This window comes from Phocoena sinus, chromosome 9 (genome assembly GCF_008692025.1).
Source record: "Phocoena sinus isolate mPhoSin1 chromosome 9, mPhoSin1.pri, whole genome shotgun sequence".
NCBI classification, from domain to species: Eukaryota; Metazoa; Chordata; class Mammalia; order Artiodactyla; family Phocoenidae; genus Phocoena; species Phocoena sinus.
This window is the reverse complement of record NC_045771.1, coordinates 71,383,777-71,405,735: the sequence shown is the minus strand read 5'-3', so window position 1 is coordinate 71,405,735 and position 21,959 is coordinate 71,383,777. Positions and strand designations below refer to the sequence as shown.

Sequence of the window (21,959 nt, the reverse complement as noted above, 5' to 3'; positions counted from 1 at the left end):
GAGAATCAGCACGGCTGGAGGATGGAGCCAAGCCACTTCTAACCGAGGCAGCTGGCAGTCCCTAAAGCACAGGTGAAATGCTGTTCATTCCTTATCCATGATCCTAAACAACAAAGATTTTCCATAACTAATTTGGCAATAAATCTAAGCTCATCTAGCAACAAAAACTGGCCTAGAAAGATATGAGGCTGTTTATTGTCTTCATCTCATTTAGCATTAATATCTATGAATTTCACTGCAGGAATATTAATTGTTTTTATTATGAGTAGTTGTCCCAGATCCCATTAAAGGTTACATAACATGTAACACTGAGTATGTGCTCCATACTACCTTTTTAAAATCTTATAAATTCTCAGTTCCAAAACATACCTGGTCCCTAGGGTTTTGGATAAGATTCTATGGACCTTAGATTTTGAGATTCCATAGAACCAGTCAGATACACAAAGGGATCTATCATCCGAAAAAGGTTTCAGAGTGCAAGAAAGATCCATTTAGAATGGTTTTGTTAAATGGAGGATAAGTTTTCAGTGCCATACACATTCTATTATTGAGCACTTCTGTTATCAGTGGCAAAATTTATTTTATTTATACTTAAATAATATTAGTTAAAAACAAAAATAAACTGCCAATCATGAACTCTTAGATCAACTTTTTCCCCCCCTTATAATGCCAAGAATACCAGAAAAAAACTTGTAAAACAACATTCTCTTTGCCTCCTATAACCTTAATAGATAGTTTCCTGGAATTGTCTATTCAAATAGAAAATTAATTTCCATGCACAGCTGGAAATACCACATTGGCAGGCAAGAAAAACATCAAAAACCAGTAGATTAAATAAAAAGTGGAAGAACTACAAAGACTCGACAGAATAGAACTTGCTCAGTAAGATGGTCATATGACAAAAGCTTTTCGTCTGTTTAATATATGAATACATCTTTTAAAGTGAAGTAGCAATAATCAAGGAAGCTCTGGATCCAGAAAAACAATTAGGGGATTATATCATTCAAGAAGTTTTTCTAGTGTTGTATGAAAGGAGAAAAGCTTACCAATCCTCTTGCCAGGGATGAAAGAGGTCCTTGGGCCTGTATAACACATGGTTAAGACATAGCCACCTACTCTGTGGCATCTAACCATGTTTTTTTTGTTGTTGTTGTTGTTGTTGTTTACTTTGGGATGATGGAAAAGTTCTGAAGATGAATATTGGTGATGGTTGCACAAAAATGTGAAGGTACTTAATGTCACTAAAGTGTATACTCAAAAAGGGTTAAAATGGTAAATTTTATGATATATATTTTACTATAATAGAAAAATAATTTCAGTAATATACAAAAAGCTCTTACCAATCAGTAACAAAAGATAACAATCTAAAAGAAAAATGGGCAAAGGGCACAAACAAATTTAGCATAGGGGAAGAAATTCTAGCATTTATGTGGAAAAAATGTTCAAAATCACTACAAGTCAAGAAAACAAGTAAAAATGACTACAGACTATCATGTTTAACTTTCAAATTAGCAGAGATTTTAAAGATTGAGAATTTAAAAAAGAAAAGAGGTACTTTTGTCTTCCCACTGACAAGATCAGGCTCTGGTTTTCGATCTCCCTCCATTGCCTTGGACCTACTGGGTATCCCTATTTGTACTGAAAACCATCAAGAAAAAGCAGGCTCATGGTGCCATGTGGGGACTACTCCCTGATGCTGTAACTGACTCAGGAAATGACTTGTGTGGCCAATATTCAACTAATAACCAAACTAAACCAAATAATACACTTTGCACAAACACTTTAAAAACAAAAGAAGGAAAGACAGAAAACAGAACACTACCTTCAGGAACTGCCACACAGAAAGGCAAACAAGAAACAGCAACAACATGGGAAGAACAAAACTCCACAGGGCATCCAGCCAGTGGGACCCCTTGGTCCTGTTGCCTTGATTCTCAGATAGTCAGAGAAAAATTAAAAAAAAAAATTAAAAACCTCCATCAGCTCTTAGTGCAGAACCGACACTTTTAAATAGCAACAGGGAGAAAGTTCAATAAAAATAAATGTGTTACGAAAGCAAGATAGAGAAAAACATTCTACATGAACTTTTCACTGCACGACTTCCTAATGAGTGAAAGGTTGAGTTCAAGACACCAGGAACATTTCCAGATAAAGCATAATAGATTTCCAAAGTGGCATATTTTGTTATAAAACATGGAGCTACATCTCTATTATCTTTGGCAAACAATCCCAAAATATCTTGTACTTCAGTAAATCTGAAGGGATATCCCACAAGCAAAGTGAGGGATCAATTTCAGTGTTTGAATATTTATTCTCCATAGAGGAGAAGGTAAGTGCTGGCAAAATACCTGGCACAAAACAAGAGCTCAATAAATATTTGTGGAGCTGAACTGAAACAAGTGGTAGAAGTTAGTAAAATTACCTGCATCTATTGATGAAATATATCAGGTTATTGTTCCAACTTTCCACCTGACTGAAGCTACGAAAAATAACTGGGCTTATCGATAGAGAGAGGTTCTGTTCTTTTCCACTTGGTGTCACAAGTACCAACCAACCCACAGGCAAGGTGCTCAGAGGCTCAGTGAAGACTCATCTTCCCCAGAATCAATATCTTTGACCCAATTCCTTCTGAAAAAAATATAGAAATTTTAAAGTATGGGGCAGAGAATGTATAAGATGTATAGGTGATCAAAACAAAATTCTTAACAAGAGAGAGACTTGTTTGTTGATAGATAAGCTACCTCTAGGAGACCCACTCAAATCAACTGGGAGTCGGCCTCTTTCAATTTCCTCATCTGAAAAATGGGAGGACTCAATCAATAGGTTTCAAGCTTCTACAACTGCTACTCATACTGAAAAATACATTTCATATTAAGTGCAGTATGCATATTTATACATATATAGAAACATGCTTTTCTATATAAAAATATCAGTTTTGCAAATTAACCCTTAAATCTTATCATGTGGGTGCACTCTGGTATGCTGCAGTGTATTTTATTCTATGTCATTGTTTACCTGCAACCACTAAATTGATTTCATGGCACACTAATAGTTCATGACATGCAGTTTGGAAAACACTGGACTAGATGATTCCAACTCATTAAGTGAAAAATCATGATATAATCCCTACAACATCTTTGCCTTCCCTTCTTCTTCACAGTAAATACTCATGATCTTTTCCACTCAAACAGCTTTAAAAGTGATTTTCCCACGGTGCATGAATACTGCCAAAACCGACAGCAGAAGCAAGCCACAGGGATTCTGCAATAAAAAGTTAAACATCTGCCAAAGGAACCCCCTTCTACTCATAACGAAGTACATTTGAATCTTTGTAAACCATCAGGCAACAGCTAAATCAGGCAAAAGTCAAAATGATACTCATGCAGTGGCAGCAAACCACATAAATCTTGATTTTAATTAAATAAAAGATATTTCAAAGTAGTTGCATTCTCCCTTCCAAACTATAGAATTTGTTTCCTGAAATAAGAATATTCTGACTTTCTAGAATAGCATCTATTGTCACTTTTGTAGATTTTCTTAATTGGCTGCCTTCTGCTGCAACACCCCCACCTCATCCCACCTTCTTTCCACCATCTTTAGTAATGCCCCAGACTAGTGGTGTGTAGGAATCTCTTGTGAAAAATGAGCTTGCTTTGAGTAAAACAATTCTTCTCGATCACAACTGGAGTTTTTTCAGTATATGGCTGGGGAAAGGCCTTGTTTACTTCTCATTATAGCTTAAAAACCACCTAAAATATCATCTCTGCAAAGGTATTACAGTCTTGACATGGAATCCTAACAGTGTCATTTGTGCTTGTCAATGATTTCAAGATGCTTTATTCTAAACCTTCTCTTGGTTTCTAAGTCTAAAGGGTAAAGAAGAAATAAGTTTTCTTCATAATTTATAATAACATAAATTATATTTATATTATAATTTATAATAAATTATAAAATAAATATTTTAATCATTATAGTTTATAAAATAAAATGTAAAACCTCCAAGTTTTAAGTTTAAAAAGCATATCAGTTCATAGATATCAGACAAATACTAATGTCAAAAACTTAGGTCCATTGTAGTCCTATAATCAAAGCATTCTCTGTATTTTCCAAACTTGGCAAGACATATTTTTATTTTTAATTTTTGAACTACTAATTCTGGAGGGAAAACAAACACCATTAACTTCTTCTTCAGTCACTAGCTGCCTGTGCCATGTGTTTTTATCGCTTCCTGCCACAAGGAAATACATTTGGAACAAAGAAAGATATTCAAAAGAGAGTTCTCTAGGTTAATCTAAAATCATTCTTTCAGGAATTGAGAAAGAGTGTAAACATATTTCAGTAATGGCACAGGATGATAAAACTACTCAGAAAACCTTCACATTGCTTTATTACATGACTTCATCTAATGCTCAAAACAGCTCTGCAAAGATTATTTGATGAATAAACTGTTAAGTTAGGTAACTTTTCTTCACCCACACAGCTAATAAAAAGCAGAGGCAGAATTTAAATCCATTCTGTTTCATACCTAACCTCATGGTGAACACTATATCACACTGTTCTCCCTATGACCCTTTTGATCAAATTGTAGGTTTTTGCTTTATCCTATTCGTCCAAACCATCACAGTTTTTTGCATATGTGTCGTGGGGAAAGTGATCAGTAGAGGCTGTAGATGATGATAAGAACATGATGAGGACTGATTTACCATTTTACAGCTAAGTTGTGTTCAACAGTGATTTATTGAGTCCTAGGTACCAGGTAGTACACTAAATACTGGGGATCCTAAACAAAGGTACAAATTATAGTTCATGCCCTAAGGAGTCCGTAAGAAATTTAGTAAAAGCTGTCCTAGTCTGCTTAAGCTGTTATAACAAAATACCATAGACTGAGTGTTTTAAACAATATAAATTCATTTCTCACAGTCCAAGATAAAGGTGCTGGCAGATTTGGTGTCTGATGAGGGCCCTCTTCCTGGTTTGCAGATGTGCCTTCTAGCTGTGTGCTCACGTGGCCTTTCTTGAGTATATGCACATGGAGAGAGAAATCTCTCTCTCCCTCTTCCTCTTCTTATAGGGGACTAATGCCATCATGAGGGTTTATCCTTTATGATGTAATGTAAACCTAATTATCTCCAAAGCCCACCCCCCTCTAAATATCATCACACTGGGGACTAGAGTTTCAATATATAAGTTTTCAACATATGAACTTCAATATATGAATGGGCTTCAACATATAAATTTCAGCCCATAACAGGAACCGAACAGGAAAACAAATAATCCCAATTACTTTGATACATGTAATTCCAAAAACATTATCACTTAATTGCATTTAACAAATATTTATTGATAGTGAAAGGAAAGTAAATTTTTGACAGTGGGTAAAAATCTATGAGACAGATAATATTCTCTACATTATACAAATGAAGAAACAGGCTCAGAGATGATAATTTCTCCAAGATCAAAAGTGAGGAAGTGAAGGATTTACACATGAATCTACCTAGCTTCAAAACCCAGCCGCTTTCCATTGGAGCAGGGGAGCTGTAACCAAGGACAACAACCTCCCTCACTGGCTCTCCTAGGGTGTGCAAAGCATGGCCTTCCCTGGCAAGAATGAGAGTAGCCTCAGAAGCCAGGTACAAACACACACAGCACATATAATCCCTCTTTATCAGAGGTGACTAAAGCCTGAATGCTGGTACAATAAAAGCAGGTCAGGGAACTGATTAAGAGCACATATCCGGGACCAGCTGTCCCACCTGGGAAAAGAGAACATTCCACCCAGGATGATAGTAGATCCACCAATTTCATGGCCAAACATACTATGACTATAATTCTCAAAAAATATTTCATAATGCCGAGTAACAGGAGAATAAAAATGCATACATATTTGAAATATTACATCAATATAAAAAAAGTATTTTAATGCAGAAGCAAATCAACCTAGGATTTGCTAGGTGACACAGATCCATTTATCCTTCTTCAGCTCTGAGAAAGTTAGTGTTATTCAGTGAATACCAAGGCATAGCAAAATTTTAAGGGTATACATCTGTTCTGGCACTGTGCAAAGTAGGTACTTAATAAATGTGCTGTGCATAAATGGATGGAGGAATGGCTAGATGCAGAAAAGAATGAATTAGTATTCATATTACTTGATCATTTTTGGAATATATAATTAAATAATTTATTTTACTTAGGGATTTAAAATGATTTCTTCACCTTCCAATTAAATATCTATTCTAAGCCTAATTTGTATGATAGCCAAAGGGTCTAATTTTTCCTTTCCAGAAACAAAACAATTACATGCTACTATTTTACTTGGAATTTTTTAAATTTGAGGTTCAAATTACTATATTTAAAAGGAATTTGGGGAAAGACAAATTACTGAGAAGAAAAACATGTGTGTATATATATACATATATATAGTATGATAATATAAGAGATTTTAAAAACTAGGTAATTTTGCTTATTAGTCGTGCAAACTGGGAAAGATAAAAGAACAAGAGGAAAGCAAAGATCTTTATTTCAATGTACTACTTAACAGCCATTTCACTGATAATATAGAAAGTTTTACAGAACAATGACTCTACTCCATTTTACTTTCTGGTTATTATCTGTCACTTGTTTCATAACCTTATTTTGTGAAAGTTTTACCTTGCAATATTAGGGGTCTTTTTATAATCCAGCTTGTATAATTCTGGGGAAGGACAAGCCATACACATATACGTGTGTGTGTCTATGTCTGTCTCTGTCTCTGTCTTTCTCACTCTCTAAATTATATATATTGTATATATATAATTTAGAAATGGGACAGTTCATATGCTAGTTAAACATTTATTTACAAGTTAAACTCCTTTATGTATTTCATATTTATTCACAAAATATCTCATGCTCATATAGATGTGAGAAAATCACCGCTTTGGAAAATTCACTTTAATTAACGTGGCTTTAGGTTTTTCAGCACTTGGTTTGCACCTTAGTGATGTGTGTGAAAGAGTGGCCAGGAGAACTCAGATATGACTAAGTGTCATAATGTCAGGTGGTCCTGGCTGATCTCCTCAACACACAGTGTTAGCAGGAATCCTTGGGTGGTCACAGTTGTGTACCTGTGCTCTGAGCCTCTCTGAGGACTACCAGGCCTTAGCACACCCCACAAGGCGTTGCAAATCCCCGAGAATTTTGGCTCAGTAGGTTCAAGTAGGGCCTGGGAACTTGTGTTTTAATAACTCCAGGTGCTTCTTATCAGACAAGCCTAAAAAACACGATATCATCTATGGGAAGGAGCACACTGAGGGAGAAGGCTGGAAATGTGGTTCACCCTGGACACGAGGAATAGCTCATGAGTATTGGCAGTTTTGTAGACCATGGCAAGCCATGGAAGATTTGTGGGAAAGGAAATAACCAGATTTGTGCTTTGTAGGAGTCACTAGGCAACATTGTACAACTAGGCTAAATGGAGGAGAGACTAAAAATAGACTAGTTGGAAGACTACTATAATAGCTGTAAGCAAGAAGTAATAAGTGCTAAAAGTTGGCAACAAAAATGGAAGACAGAGTCAATCAAGATTGAAGCCAATTTGATATGGAGGGGAACAGAGTAAGAGTATCAAAAATGGCACCACGGTTTTAAGCACAGGTGGCCAAGAAGATATCTGTTATGGTCACAGAAAGAAAGAAGGTTAAAAGGATTTAGACCAGGTAAAGTATGAGCAAACGAATTAATAAATGAGTGGTCAAAAGAAAGATCATTTTCTGGGAGAGGAAATCGGGGTTTTATCCCAGTTCTACCATCTCCTTGCTAGCGAGCGCTAGACACGTCACTTCAGTGCTCTGAACTTCAGTACCCTCATTTATAAATCATGCTAGTAAAAGAGGACTGCTGTGAAGATTAAATGATATTATATGTAACATTTGATCCATAGTAAGCACTTAATAGACAATTTCATTTTTGCCTGCTTTTATTTTCCCTGACTTTTACTTTCAATGACTTAAAACCATTCCAGATACACAGTAGGCATTCAATATACACTTGTTGAATGAATGTATTACTACTGCTATTAGCAATTCTATTGAAGACTGAGAAAAGATCATGGGATTTGCCCATTAGACAGTAATTCGTGCACTTAGAGACTGCATAAATGCCTCGGGGTTTTGAACACTTGGGATAAGTCAAAGCCAGTCCAAGTGTTTTGGTGAGGACATTCTAAATCAAGTAGCACTGTAGAGTACAAGTTTTTTTTTTTTTTCGGGTTTTATTGGTTTGTATTTTATTATGCATGTTAAAGAAATAAAGGCTTCCAGCTAGAAAATTAAAAATCTGCTTTATTAACATTAATAGTTTTAAAAATCTTATACTTTATTTAGAGTTTTTACAGTATATTATCTCATTCAATCTTCAGCCCCTTGAGTTAAGGAATTCAGTTACTACTATCCCATTTCTATTTCAAAGATGCACACACTGAGATTCAGAGAAGTTGAGTGACCTTTAGGGCATGAGTGTCAGAGTCATAAATTTAACTGAGGTCTTTTGACCACAAGTTTGCAGAGTTTCCCATCTACATTCATCAAGCCCATTCATGTTATCCCAAATGAGCTCTCTTCTGTGCTTTCTCCCACCCTAAGTGTTCCCTCCTACAATTTGGAAGTGAAGGGTAGAGCAGAATCTTGAGGGCTTTGGGAAGTTTTAAGAGTACTGCTCCTTCCTCAAAACCCAACCAGCACCAGAGAACACTCATCCTCCAGCTAGCCCAGTGCCAGTGGCAGACATCAATGCCAGTAGCTCACCTATTCCCTGTTAGCTTCCACATAAAAATCTGCCATTCTCTTGGGAAATATCAGGATGGGCTTCTTGGAAAGCTTTCCGGTAAAGAAGGTACAAGCCTTAACTTCTGATCTCAACCAATTGGTTAAACAGAAAAATTCATCTTCATATTGTATTACTGTAACCTTGTACCACTGCCCATGGTGTTGGGCTGCTTGAATTCACATCATGACTTTACCTCTAACTAGATGCACAACCTTGGACATGTTATTTATGTCTCTGAGGCCAGTTTCTCATCTTTAAAATGGGGATTTTAGAAAATAGTACCTACTCCATAAGGTTTCTGCTATGATTAAACAAGATACCACATATACAGCATGTGGCACACTTAGAACTTGAAATATAATGAACACTCAATACACAGTCGTTGCTATTCAGCAGTGCATGATATCTCAGTCTTACAGAGAAAGCAGCCCAGGACCAGAACGATCAAGGTACTTTGTACACAGTGACCAAACATCACTTTGTAACAGTAACCATGCTTTCATTGTGGAGAAAAATACACCTAAGATAATCACTGAATTTTTCATTGCCTGCAAGTGTCACATTCACTCCACTAATTTTGAATTATTCATTTGTAAATTAATGTACACTTAGAGTTCATAAATTGGAATAATGGGGGAGAAGACTAGACACATAGTTGAGATTCAACAACCTTAAATAAGAAACTGAGGCAGTTCAGAAACACAGAGAAAAAGGCTTTTTTAAAACGTACAAATATGTATTCTCACATATCCTTGTAACAATTAATATCTAAATGAGATTAATTTGTCTCCTTTCAAAACAGAAGAACTAAGAGTTTAGTTTTCATAACTAATTAGACAATATTTCCTTTTTTAGAAACTATATGCCATCTCCTAAAGCGTAAGAATTTTATATTTATTTACTTTCTCCTACTCTTTTGTACTTCCCTGATGTTTCTTTTAATAGTAGTTCTCAACACTGGTTGCATATTATAATCACTTTGGAGGTTTAATAAATACCCATGCCTAGGCCCCAGAGAAGTCCAATTAAGTAAGAATCACTGAGGTTGGGGGTCCCATTTCAGGTTTGCTTTTGTTTGTTAAGCTCTACAGATGATTTTAAGGCAGAGTCCAAATTGAGAATCACTAGCTTACTCAATGTCTTTCAAACAACCGAGTGATGGACATCTTTGCCTTGATTGCTATCTATAAATGAAGCTTTTTTTTACTTCAAATCGTAAAACTACTTACTCTGAAAGCCAGGCTTGACTTTGAATACAAGTTAGTCTGATTTCCCTTGATTCTAATCAAACACTTCTGTGAGATTCCCAATTCCATCAATTTTCCTTAGAAAGTTAGGTGAGATAAGTCATGTAAAAAGACCACATTATACCTCAATTATAGTACTAGAAAAAAAATAGGACATACAGGATACAGATTAGAGCTCTGCAGTGTTTTGTTAAGAATGTAGGTATGGGGGCTTCCCTGGTGGCACAGTGGTTGAGAGTCCGCCTGCCGATGCAGGGGACACGGGTTCGTGTCCCGGTCCGGGAAGATCCCACATGCCGCGGAGCGGCTGGGCCCGTGAGCCATGGCCGCTGGGCCTGCACGTCCGGAGCCTGTGCTTCGCAACGGGAGAGGCCACAACAGTGAGAGGCCCGCGTACAGCAAAAAAAAAAACAAACCCACAGTAGAAAGGTGAAGCAAGGCAACAAAGTCATTCACTATTTGGGGTGGGACAGAGCAGGGAGCTGGCATATAAAAAGAAAGAGGAAAGGCATAATTTTATTTGCTCAAAAGCGAGCAAAATTGCGACAGAGACAAAGCTGGAAACTGTGATAGAACCTGGAAATGATGGTCTTTCTCAACAGTGTGGAAAGACCTATATACATCAGAGTTTACAGAGACATTCACAAAAGGATAGTTCAAGTTCCAGTTGAGAAAAAATTACAGATTTATGTGAAATAATTCTAAAAGAACACTAGATCCTTTACTATGTTTTTTACAATTATACCTTTCATGTACCAATATAGCAAAGTCATGACATATTTTCTAAATAAGGAAACTGGGACAAAGGGAGATTTAATGAACAACAGAGAGGTGACAGGTAACACTTGTTTCCAGAGCTTATGTTTAAGTCCCTGGGCTTTTACTAATAACTTCAAATATGCATTTGTATAATTTCTCATTAATAGACAGATAAGGTAACAAAGTATTCAAAGCAAGAGATATGGGTTTATTTAGACCTGATGAGTGTTAACTCTTTTTTTCACAGCATTTGGGGGGTGGGGTAGAGAATGCTAAGGAATATAAGGGAAGCAGAAGCAAAAAGATCAAACCTCTTCGCCTCATATATTGGTTAAGAACATATAACCACAACACGATGTAAACATTTCCTTAATGATCCTACAGTTATAACAAGCAAAATAAACAATCCAACTTCACATGTCCCTATTCCCTAAGGACCTCAGGTTTACCTTGTAGTTTAAAAATTAGTCACTCATTTAGACTGGAGCAAATTTCTATGGATTCAGGGAGTTTGCTATCAACTAATGGGTTATGGCGTTATTGTCGGTGGATGCTACCCCATAGGAGGCTGGACCATTGCATCATTCAGGGTAAAGACATACTTGTTATGTGTGTGACAAACAAAAACCTACCCAAAGACGTACCTCAGAGAACTGTGAGTGAAAGACATGCAGTGCTTGCCTGTTCCACATCTGTTCTTTTCATGATCTTTAGAAAATGAACATCCTTGCAGATATTAAAGGAACGCTGTATGACTAGACATATGCCAAAGTAAGCGATCACTCTGTCCATCGAGTATCATACTGAAATACTGTCAAGCCAAAAACATATCTTTAATGGAGACACAAAGTTTAAGATCCTAATTTAATCTCTATGAAGACTTCACCTATTATATTAATGTGCTTGTAAGTTCATCATCTTAAATAAGAGGAATTGAAAACATATAGATTGAAAAGTCATAAGTTGTTAAACCAGCTGTTTTCCCTTATACGTATTGTACTTAAAGTCCTCAGACACCAAGTGTATAAAAAGTTACTCTTAATAATACAGTATGCAAAAACTGCATCAATTTTTAAAAGTTTAAAGAATGTTGGACCAATGAATTCTAAACGAACTTAAAACAATTTCCTGCTTAATCACAACTCAAAATCCTTTTAACTCTTTTTTCTATTCTTAACTATAGTGTGTATTTTTTATAGGGAGGGAGGTAGCTCACAAGTTTTGCAACAGGGAGAGCTCCAAGGTACTAAAAGGAAAAAAGGGTGTAGGTCTGCTTCTACCACTGTGCTAGCTAAAGCCATTCCAAATTTAGAGCCTTTTCTGCATTTAGGGAACTGAGCATACGGCTGCAAGTCTTGCGAACAAGGAGCACCCTATTGCAATGTTTAGTGTTCAAGGGACAGAAAAGCTACCCCAGAAAGAGAAAAAAACATTTCAATGGGTAGAACTAAAGAGAGGCAAAAGAACATCCCAAAACCATCATTCAGAAGTGAAAAGCACAGAAAGTCAACAAATGAACACGTAAAAAGAAAGAAAGGGAAGGGATATTATTTTCCAGAGATGGAGCAGATTGGTTTTGCTCAGGTATTTTCAACAGCTTCCCCACCCTCAGATATAGCACCACTACCATAGGCCTCCTCTGAAAGCCCTTCGTTCTTCACTTATTTGGCTCCTTTTACATGCTTGGCATCGTACTGGTTAACTAAGCAAGCAACCAGGAGTAAAACAGCCAACTGCTTTATTTTATGCCAAAAGAAAAAGTATCGAGAAGATATGCCTTGCTCTCAAAAGCTTACTTTGCTACTGAGCTATTACTAAGACAACCCCCAGCATCAGGAGATACGTTCCATAATTAACAGAGGTAGCAGATGTCAGAGGGGCCAAGGGCCACCCAGGCAGGCTTCACAGAAGAATGGAATTGGAGTCATGTCTTGAAGGATAAATAAAGGCATTTCCCAAGATCTGGAGAGGTGGAGGGTTTGGGGGAAAGGCACTCCCAGCAATGAGAAAAATGTGCATTTAAAGGTCTGCAAGCAGGAAAGCAGGACCTGGGGAAAGGCACGCATCTCTGCATGGTGATCAGAACAGAGTTCAGGGTTCACTGAGGAGAAAAAGGAAGATAAATCTGGAAAAGGTACCGGTATACCTCAGGCAGAGGTTATGGACAGCCACTGACATTTCTTAAAGAGGGCAGTGACGTGATCAGATTTAGGCTGAAGGAAGAGTAATCTCATAGTAGAAAACAGACTTGCTACCAGGAAGTTCAGAGCCAAATCCATTCCTTTTCTAGCAACTTTACAGAACCTGAGTATATGTACTAAAGGTGTTTACTTTATCCGATTTTCCTTCATTTCCTTTCCTTTTCATGTACTTTATGTTTTTAATTTATTATATAGACCCCAAATCCTTTTTAGAGTTACGCAGCATAAAAGCAAAATAAAGAAAGAAAACTCAGAAAGGTAGGAAGGCAGATGGGCAAGCGGATTATCAATTCTCCCAACAGAAGGGAAAATGAACTCTACTTTGACATGTTTTATTGAAATTCAGAAATTCAAGAGCACACATTACCTAACACAAGTTATGGCATATATTCTTTTTCCTCTTTCTATAGTTGGCTTCCTGACTTTTCCTACTAATTTCTAGGTCCTTTCACTGAAATACTATTACTTTAAAATCTGTTTTACTGTTTATTGTTTCACTTTAAACATAAAGCCAAAAGAAGATACATTCAATTCTCCATTAAAAAAGTCAAGCACCATATTATAGGCATAAAGATACAGATATAACCAAAAATACTATAAAAACAATGCAAAAATAATTTTCATAGTCATACGCTCTTATTTTCTTAAAGCGGTTTTTAAAATATCTCTAATTATAATACTTATTTCATACAACATATAATGAGGGGAGAAAGGACTTCAGGAAGAATTACTTCACTATCACTGGGTTAATAATTTATTACAACAGTATGCCCTAAATGACAGTGATATTTCCAAAACGTCCACATCCATGAACACATTGGGCAGACATCTGGGATCTCAGTGACAAGCCAAACAAGTAATTATAATGACTTCAAATATTTTTCCTACCGGATAGAGATTTTTAAAAGAGAGGTTCAAGATAAAGTTTTGGCTTCGTCCATTTGTACAACAGTCTTAGATCTGCAGAAAGCACTCGAAATCTCAAGATCAGAAAAACATAAGTAAGGTAATTAAGCAGCCTTTCCAATAACAATAGACCCAGAAGGTGTCACCAGCTTTTATTAAACGTGCTTATAATCTCAGAGAGCCCAAACCTCATAACTAGTTTTTCTTATTAATGATTTGTTCATACGTCATTTCAGCATTTCTTTCTGAAGAACAATTTCCTCTGAGAGTGCAAGATAAAAGATGACTGCCCACATGTGTGCAGCTACGATTATCTGCCCTCTCTCAGGACTCACAGAATTCCAAGGAGGGCAAAATTATTAGGGCAAATTGTAACTCCAGAGGAAATTCCCCAGCTCGGCCAGTTGCCAGTGGAGTTATAATATCAACAATGAAGAGAAAGTTCTCTTGGAAGTTAGAAGTCTGGAAGAAAAGGTTAATTATTCAGTGCTGCTTGACAAGCAACCATCTATCATAAAAGGAAAGAGCCTTATATAATCAAATGCCAGAAAGTTATCATGAAAAAGACTTCAAACCATTTCACAGACTACCTCAGAGCTTTACTATTTCCCGTTAATCAATACAAGATTTTAAAGAAAAACTCACCAATAATTTAGTCATGAGTCTTTCATTTTGCATATTAAAGTACCTCTGAAGAAACACAAATCAACACACGGAACATGCACTGATAAAATGTATTGATCGTAATCTGCAAGGATAAGCATGACAAAATCAAACCCGTAACAATGCCTCACCTATTAAAACCTCAGAATTTTCTTGTTCTATATAGCAAGCTAGAAAGAAACAAGAAAATAAAAGGGTTAGGGAGACAGTTAAAGTGTAATTACAGGGACTTCCCTGGCGGTCCAGTGGTTAAAACTCCACGCTCCCACTGCAGTGGGCACGGGTTCCATCCCTGGTTGGGGAAGTCCCACATGCTGCCTGGCGTGGCCAAAATAAAAATAAAAATAAAATAAAATAAGCAGCATCATAACAACAAGCTCTTTGAACATTTTTTTAAAGTGTAATTACAACATGTAAGAAAAAACCAAACATATGTATTTTGCTCATAAAAGAGATCTTTGTACATTTCCCCAGAACTTATAGAACTTATCTTACTAAACAATTTTATTTAGCACAGTTCTTCGCTTTCTAACCTTACAACAAACTAGAGACAATAAGTCATAAGAGAAGACTGCTTATACATTGACATTCTCAAACGATGACAGATGTTATAAACAAAAGGCTGTCAATGTGTATTTTGCAGAAGTACCAAATTTTGCTTATGGATCTTCAAAAAGTCTAGAATTGCTTTATAACTGCATTCATGAAAAAAATCAATGTAAAACAAGTATCTATCAACCATTGCTTATTTGGCCTAGATTTTCATCATAATATTTAAACTATGAAGTTGTTTAAAACTGTGACTCCAATATGCAATAAAAAGCAAACAAAAGAATTGTGAATATTACTTCTTCCTCAGTATACACGCAACTATAATTTCAGATAAACTGACATGATATTTTTTTTGCAGTCTTCAGCTGGCACTCACATGACTTTTGTACACTAGTTAAGGAAACATAATATTCTACATTATACATATTATTCCCATTTTCTGGAAAGTTCCCACTAACAACAAGAACTTGAATTTTCTAATAGCTACACTGCTTCACTACTTAGCATGATTCTAAAGAAAGATTCCCTTAAGTAACTCTTAGAAAATGTAAACTGATTTGTCCTGACTTTAATGTGTTTCTGTCTCTTTAAAGGAATCTTACTTAACTCTTTAATAATTGGTTTAATCAAGAGTACATTAGGGGGGCTTCCCTGGTGGCGCAGTGGTTGAGAGTCCGCCTGCCGATGCAGGGGACACGGGTTCGTGCCCCGGTCCGGGAAGATCCCACATGCCGCGGAGCGGCTGGGCCCGTGAGCCATGGCCGCTGAGCCTGCGCGTCCGGAGCCTGTCCTCCGCAACGGGAGAGGCCACAACAGTGAGAGGCCCGCGTAACGCATAAAAAAAAAAAAAAAAAAAAAAAGAGTACATTAGGAAGGGGGTTTCCCTGGCAGTCAGTGGTTAAGACTTCGCCTTCCAATGCAGGGGGTGCGGGTTCGATCCCTGGTCAGGGAGCTAAGATCCCACATGCCTCGAGGCCAAAAAACCAAAACATAAAACAGAAGCAACATTGTAAAAAATTCAATAAAGACTTTAAAAACGGTCTACATCAAAAAAAACTTAAAAAAAATTTTTTTTTAAAGAGTACAATAGGAAGTACTCCACCTCTTATATGCAGTACCACATTGGTACTCCCAGGTAAATGTTTAAGACAAATGTGGTAGGGACTAACCAGCTGTTCACAAAACTTGTTTCATCCACTTCCTGGACTCCTGCTGGACTACATTTCCCAGCCTCCTTTGTAATTAGCTGTGGGCATGTGACTAAATTCTACCCAATGAAATGTGAACAGAAGCAACATGCCTATGGAAACTTTTCAAAAACAATCCACTTCTTCCATTTCTCTTCCATCAGCTTGATGTAGAGACACACATTAAACTTGGAATCCATGAGCTGAAGAAGTATAGTCACAGATTAGAAGCTGTCTTGGGCTCTGAATAGCCACTAGAAAAAGAACAACCTACCATTCAGGAAAACCTGTTTAGTCTTTGTATGAACAAGAAATAACCTTCTTGTCTGTTTGAACTAGTGCTACAATAATGAACACAATAAGAAATATATAAACTGAATTACCCACAAAAATTGTGAAAAGCAAAGTGGAAAACAAATAAATATGCAAAGTAAATTTAAGCTGAACATTTTGGGAAAAGGTTTGTGCTTCATTTTTAAAGTACTGTCTCTCAGGAATTAGACAATGAATAAAATGCTCTCTCTGGTTTATCTTTCAAACTTGAATATCATATTGAGGAGTTTAGATTAAGCAATAGCACAAGAATGAATCACTTAACTGTGAAGTTACAGCAACAAAAAAATCTAAAACAATATTTAATAAATTAACATTCAGCATGCTTCACTAATACCGTACTCTGTGATCAAATTCTGTTACAACAAACTTCAAGGGGCTAATTTATTTCATTATCTTAGAATATTTTTCTTGAACACTACTTGAAATAGATAATTGTCTGGGAGCCTGAAAATATTTTAATTACACAGAGCTTATTGTAATAAGATTTGACCTGTATTTCATTTAAAAAAATACAGCTGATCACACTCATCTGAGGAAGCCATAACCTACTTGATTTGCCTTACGACTCTATTTCATTTACCATTCATTTTTTATGGTAACACACTGTGAACAAACTGAAGAAAAAATTGCAACTTGGACACTGTGATATCTGTTTGTAGCTTTGTCCTGGTTTTAGTTTCCTACTTAATAACTAAATGGGACCACAGTGGGTAATGCACTAGAGCAAAAGTGGTGAATCATTAAAGAGTTCATAAATTTTAAAAACAGGGGCAGGCCTTATGGTCCCCATATGCTTCTAGAAAATTGAACCATGAAGCTTTTATCAGTCCTCTTTAAAAATGCTTGCAGTGAAGGTTTTATTAATGCTTGCCCTCAAATTGTTTATACTACTTAGCATTTTCATAACATTTTTTATCTCAAAGAACTTTTTGATCATCAGTTAAAGCTACTCTACATTTCTATAAGAGAACTCAGCTGTTTAGCAAAACAGAGGCATGAAGGGAAAACTCAACTAATTTTCGCCAAAGATTTGCCAAAGAAAAACGAAAGGGAATAGAATATAAGATCCTGCCAAAAACCTTTAGTTTGTATCAATAGCCAGGTCGTCTCACTCAGTGGGGTGAAGTAGTTGTTTTAAGTGTTCCCACAATGGTGAAGAAAAGAGAAATTAGCCACCTATATGCAATGGGCTTTGAAAACTAATATTATAGGACTTTGCTATACAGCTAATAGTAACTCTGCCATCCAAAGTCACCTAGAAGCCCCCAAGGCCACAACATTATAAATTCCAGGGGGCATGATGTCCATTGTGTTCTATGTTTGGAAAATTCCTTTGGGTGCATTTTCATCAAAATTACATTATATAAATTAGATTCATCAAAAGTAAAAGTCATACTGGAATCATTCTAGGGCTGATACAGCCGAATTTAGTTATTCTTAAAAATGTCCAGGCTCAAATCATGTTTTCTATAACCTTGGGATCATTCTAAAAAGCTGATCTGGGTTAAAATAGGTAGAAATTTGTTCTGAGGAGGAAAAAAATGTACTCTACTATAAGAATCTCTTTGGTTCATCTCCACATAAAACAGGGTGGCTTGCTGGCAGAGCATACACATAAGCCCTAGAATTTCACCACAAATTATTACCTCCTCTAGTTTTCAACACCGCTAGATTTTTATTTATCAGAAAGCAAAATGACTGAGCTATAGTTTAGCTCACAGGACGAATACCTATATTAAGATGGAATTTAATGATATATTTGTTTTTCTAGAGTCTCAATGAAAAACACTAGTGCTTGTTGGACAGATTAAAGGACAATTCTGCACTTTGCCAAGTCACAGTGAAGAGCGCTATGCAATATGTTATCTAATACCCCCTCCAGGTCCACTGTGTAAGTCTTTTTTTGGTGGGGGTGGGGGGAGGGTGCTCCAAGACTCTGTATTTTTAACAAGAGCATCAGATGATTTTTATTATCTGACATGTTTGGAAAACTCTAGAGTAGATAAGCCCTAAAGTCTTTCCTTCTGAAATTTGGCAATCCTGATAAAAATAAATTGCCAGAAACGGCATCCATACTGCTATACAGAAGCAATTAACTTCTGTTACTATATTTATTAAAATACGTAACACACTGAATGGACCAAAACTATTTACACTTCTGTCTCTCCCACTAAAGGGTACTGTTCATAGGGTAGAAACCATGTTTTTAGTACTCTTTGTGTCCCCACAGAGTAACACACTGCTTAGCACAGAATACATGCTAAGTTTTAAATGAATGACTATCTTAACTGCAGCAGCTAGCTGCCAGTCTCATCCACGTAGTCCTCTCTCCACTCAGGCTCTCAGTGCCCAAAAGCAATACCCAGTGCTCTAACTTAGAACATTATTGGGGCAGCAAGATTAAAATAAAAACCAGTGAATTCTATATTCAGAAATCAGTACTTATTGTTTGACTGCATATATGATCAAGACAGTAACATTTAGTATTTGATATCGACTGTATTTGAATATGGATAGAGAACTTTTATGAGAATTGTATCGATGCCTGGGGAAAATAAGAGTTTATACTATCTGAAATACTGACTATTAAAGAATTTCTGGAACAACTGGAGTGAGACTATTTTTCTGGTGCACAATAACTCCTTAGAGCCCTTTGCGGAACAAAAGCAAAATAAATGGATGGTGATTGCAATGAGACCAATTTAATTCTCTTTTTATACAGTTTTTTTTAAAAAAAAGGAGATGTGAGAAAAACACTTTTTCTAAGTCAAACGATTAGGTTATCTCTCACCAGTAGAATATATATGGTACCGTAAGATACAGGCTAATAGTAGCAAAAGACTGTTTTAATGTTTGTGGCCAGCATTTTCCTTTATATATATGCAAAGTGCATTTCAGGCCTCTGATCACAGTTTGTAGTTGGAATAAACAGAAAAGACTCCCACCCACCTGTGCTATGACTTTCTTCAACTCCGAGTTCATTCATAAGAATTTCCCAAACATAATTAAGACGTCTGTATAATGCTGCTCTCAACAGACAAGAAGTATTTATAAGAAAGAAAGTACACAAGGACATTTTAATAGCTCTAGAGTCAAATGAGCTTCACTTGGTGGCTGTCTCATTTACCATCCACTCTTCTTCTAACTGAACGATTATCATGGCTGGCAAGAACCTCCTCATCAAAATAGCTGCCTGAAAGGACATTTTCATATTATAAAATCAATACTTTTGCGGGCAGGGCATGCTGATTTCAATTGTCAAATATTACCTGTTGTGAGCTAGTGTCAGGTATATGTGGTATTAATCAAAGTATTTGGTATTATTTTACTTTGTCTTTTTGAAAGGGAGTCCAGTGTATTTGACCATCTTATGCATTACATTTACATATAGGAACTCTGAGTTTTTAAACAATGCTACAAGTTGCTATCATCTTGAGCACAAGACGCTGAATTATTCATACTACTCCCTCCTTCTCCATATGCACCTTAAAGCATGGATTCACATGCCCTTCCTATACAACCAACAACCTATGCTGGACAGACAGTAAGATTCTTATTTAACCTCAAATCCCCTTTAATCATGTCTGTTTCTTCTCTCTCAAAAGTCAGGTGCATGCACACACCTGTTTTCCTTTTCTCTTTTACCTCACAAAGTTCAGTAAATGTTACTTCTAACCAACTGTTCCTTACATATATACATCGTTTCTATAACTTTTTTGCCCAATATACTTCACCTCTTAAGCGGTTACCTCCACAACAATAAAAATGTAACTCCCACCTTCTGTTCCACACATCAGACGAGAAAACCAAGAGTAGAATCACCCTGACACTGACCTCCCAAAAAACACATTACTTTTAGAATGAAATTAGATGTAATACAGACCTACCTGAGAAACGATCTAAGGTGCCCATAGACCACATTAAGTATCACCATAGAATTTCTCACCTGTTTGTCTCCCTGCCATTTGGCCCACTTTTCTTTAAACATGTAAAAGTTTTAAATATTTTTCATTACATTGTACTGATTCTCTTTTCCAAATAAGGAAATAGTTCTATATTCATTCATTGCAAAGTAGTTACCTTTAAATAGACCTTGATGGGTTAAACGGGGAGTCTAATCGCTTACAATAACGTTCTAATGGGATTATGTGTTTCACCTTAAAAATAAGTGGGTCCATTCTGAAATTTTGCCATTTGCAACAACATGAATGGACATAGAGTATATTATGCTGAGTGAAACAAGGTAGACAGAGAAAGACAAACACTGTATGATAGCACTTATATACAGAATCTAAAAAGTACAACATACTAATGAATATAACAAAGAAGAAACAGACTCAGATATAGAGAATAAACTAGTGTTTACCAGGGGGGAGAGGAAAGGGAAGAGGAGCAATATAGGGGTAGGGGATTAATAGATACAAACCACTGTATATAAAATACGCTACAGGCGTATATTATACAACATGGGGAACATAGCCAATATTTTACAACAACCATAAATGGAGTATAACCTTTAAAAAATTGTGAATCACTATATCGTACACCTGTAGCTTATATAATATTGTACATCAACTATACTTCAATAAAAAAAGAAAGAAAAAAAAATGGGTGCAAGTCCATACATGCTAGAAAGATGCTAAAGAGAGACGATATAGACACTGAAATTGCTACACTTGCACTATTTAAAAGTCAGTAAATTTTATAAATTGAGTTTAATTATAATTTGGAATCAAAAATCTCCCTTATAGTTTCATCCTTCATTAACCTGGATGGGATCTGCATTTTGTGCCCATTGCAAGATTACATATCCAGGTAGAAATGCCATTTCAAATGTTTCATTTGGATACAGTTGTCACTGCCAAAAAGTCTATTTTCCCATGATTCAATCTGACCTGTCATTCTTCTGTAAAGTGAAAATGGGAGGTAAACAAACAATGTACAGAGGACATGGGGGAGGTGGGTGGAGAATAATAAAGGGACATGGACAGTATTATAAAAATATATAAGAAGTATAGTTTCTGATCCTGAGAATTAAAGACAACCCCCTGTATAAATTCTAGACAGTAACTTAGAGAAATGGATTAAGTTTTCTGCCACATCTGTACGTAGCCAATTTGTCCCCATTGCTTTTAGTATGTTTTTTAATGATTCTAACACATTTTACCACAAGAAAAAAAAATGTTTGGCTATGGTATTTCTAAATTAAATGTCTCTTTTAAATTATGTAATTTTGAAACAGTAAATTTATATATAAATAAATATAATATATATTTAAAATATAATACATAGATATAAAAGTGCAGATA

The 21,959-nt window shown here is 36.1% G+C and overlaps 1 non-coding gene across 1 annotated transcript; it reads left to right on the top strand.

The window, feature by feature from the left end:
* Positions 1-1,019: 1,019 nt before the first annotated feature.
* On the top strand, positions 1,020-1,142 carry LOC116759911. The gene has a single exon (XR_004351578.1). It is a non-coding gene; the product is annotated as a U6atac minor spliceosomal RNA (small nuclear RNA).
* Positions 1,143-21,959: the final 20,817 nt, after the last annotated feature.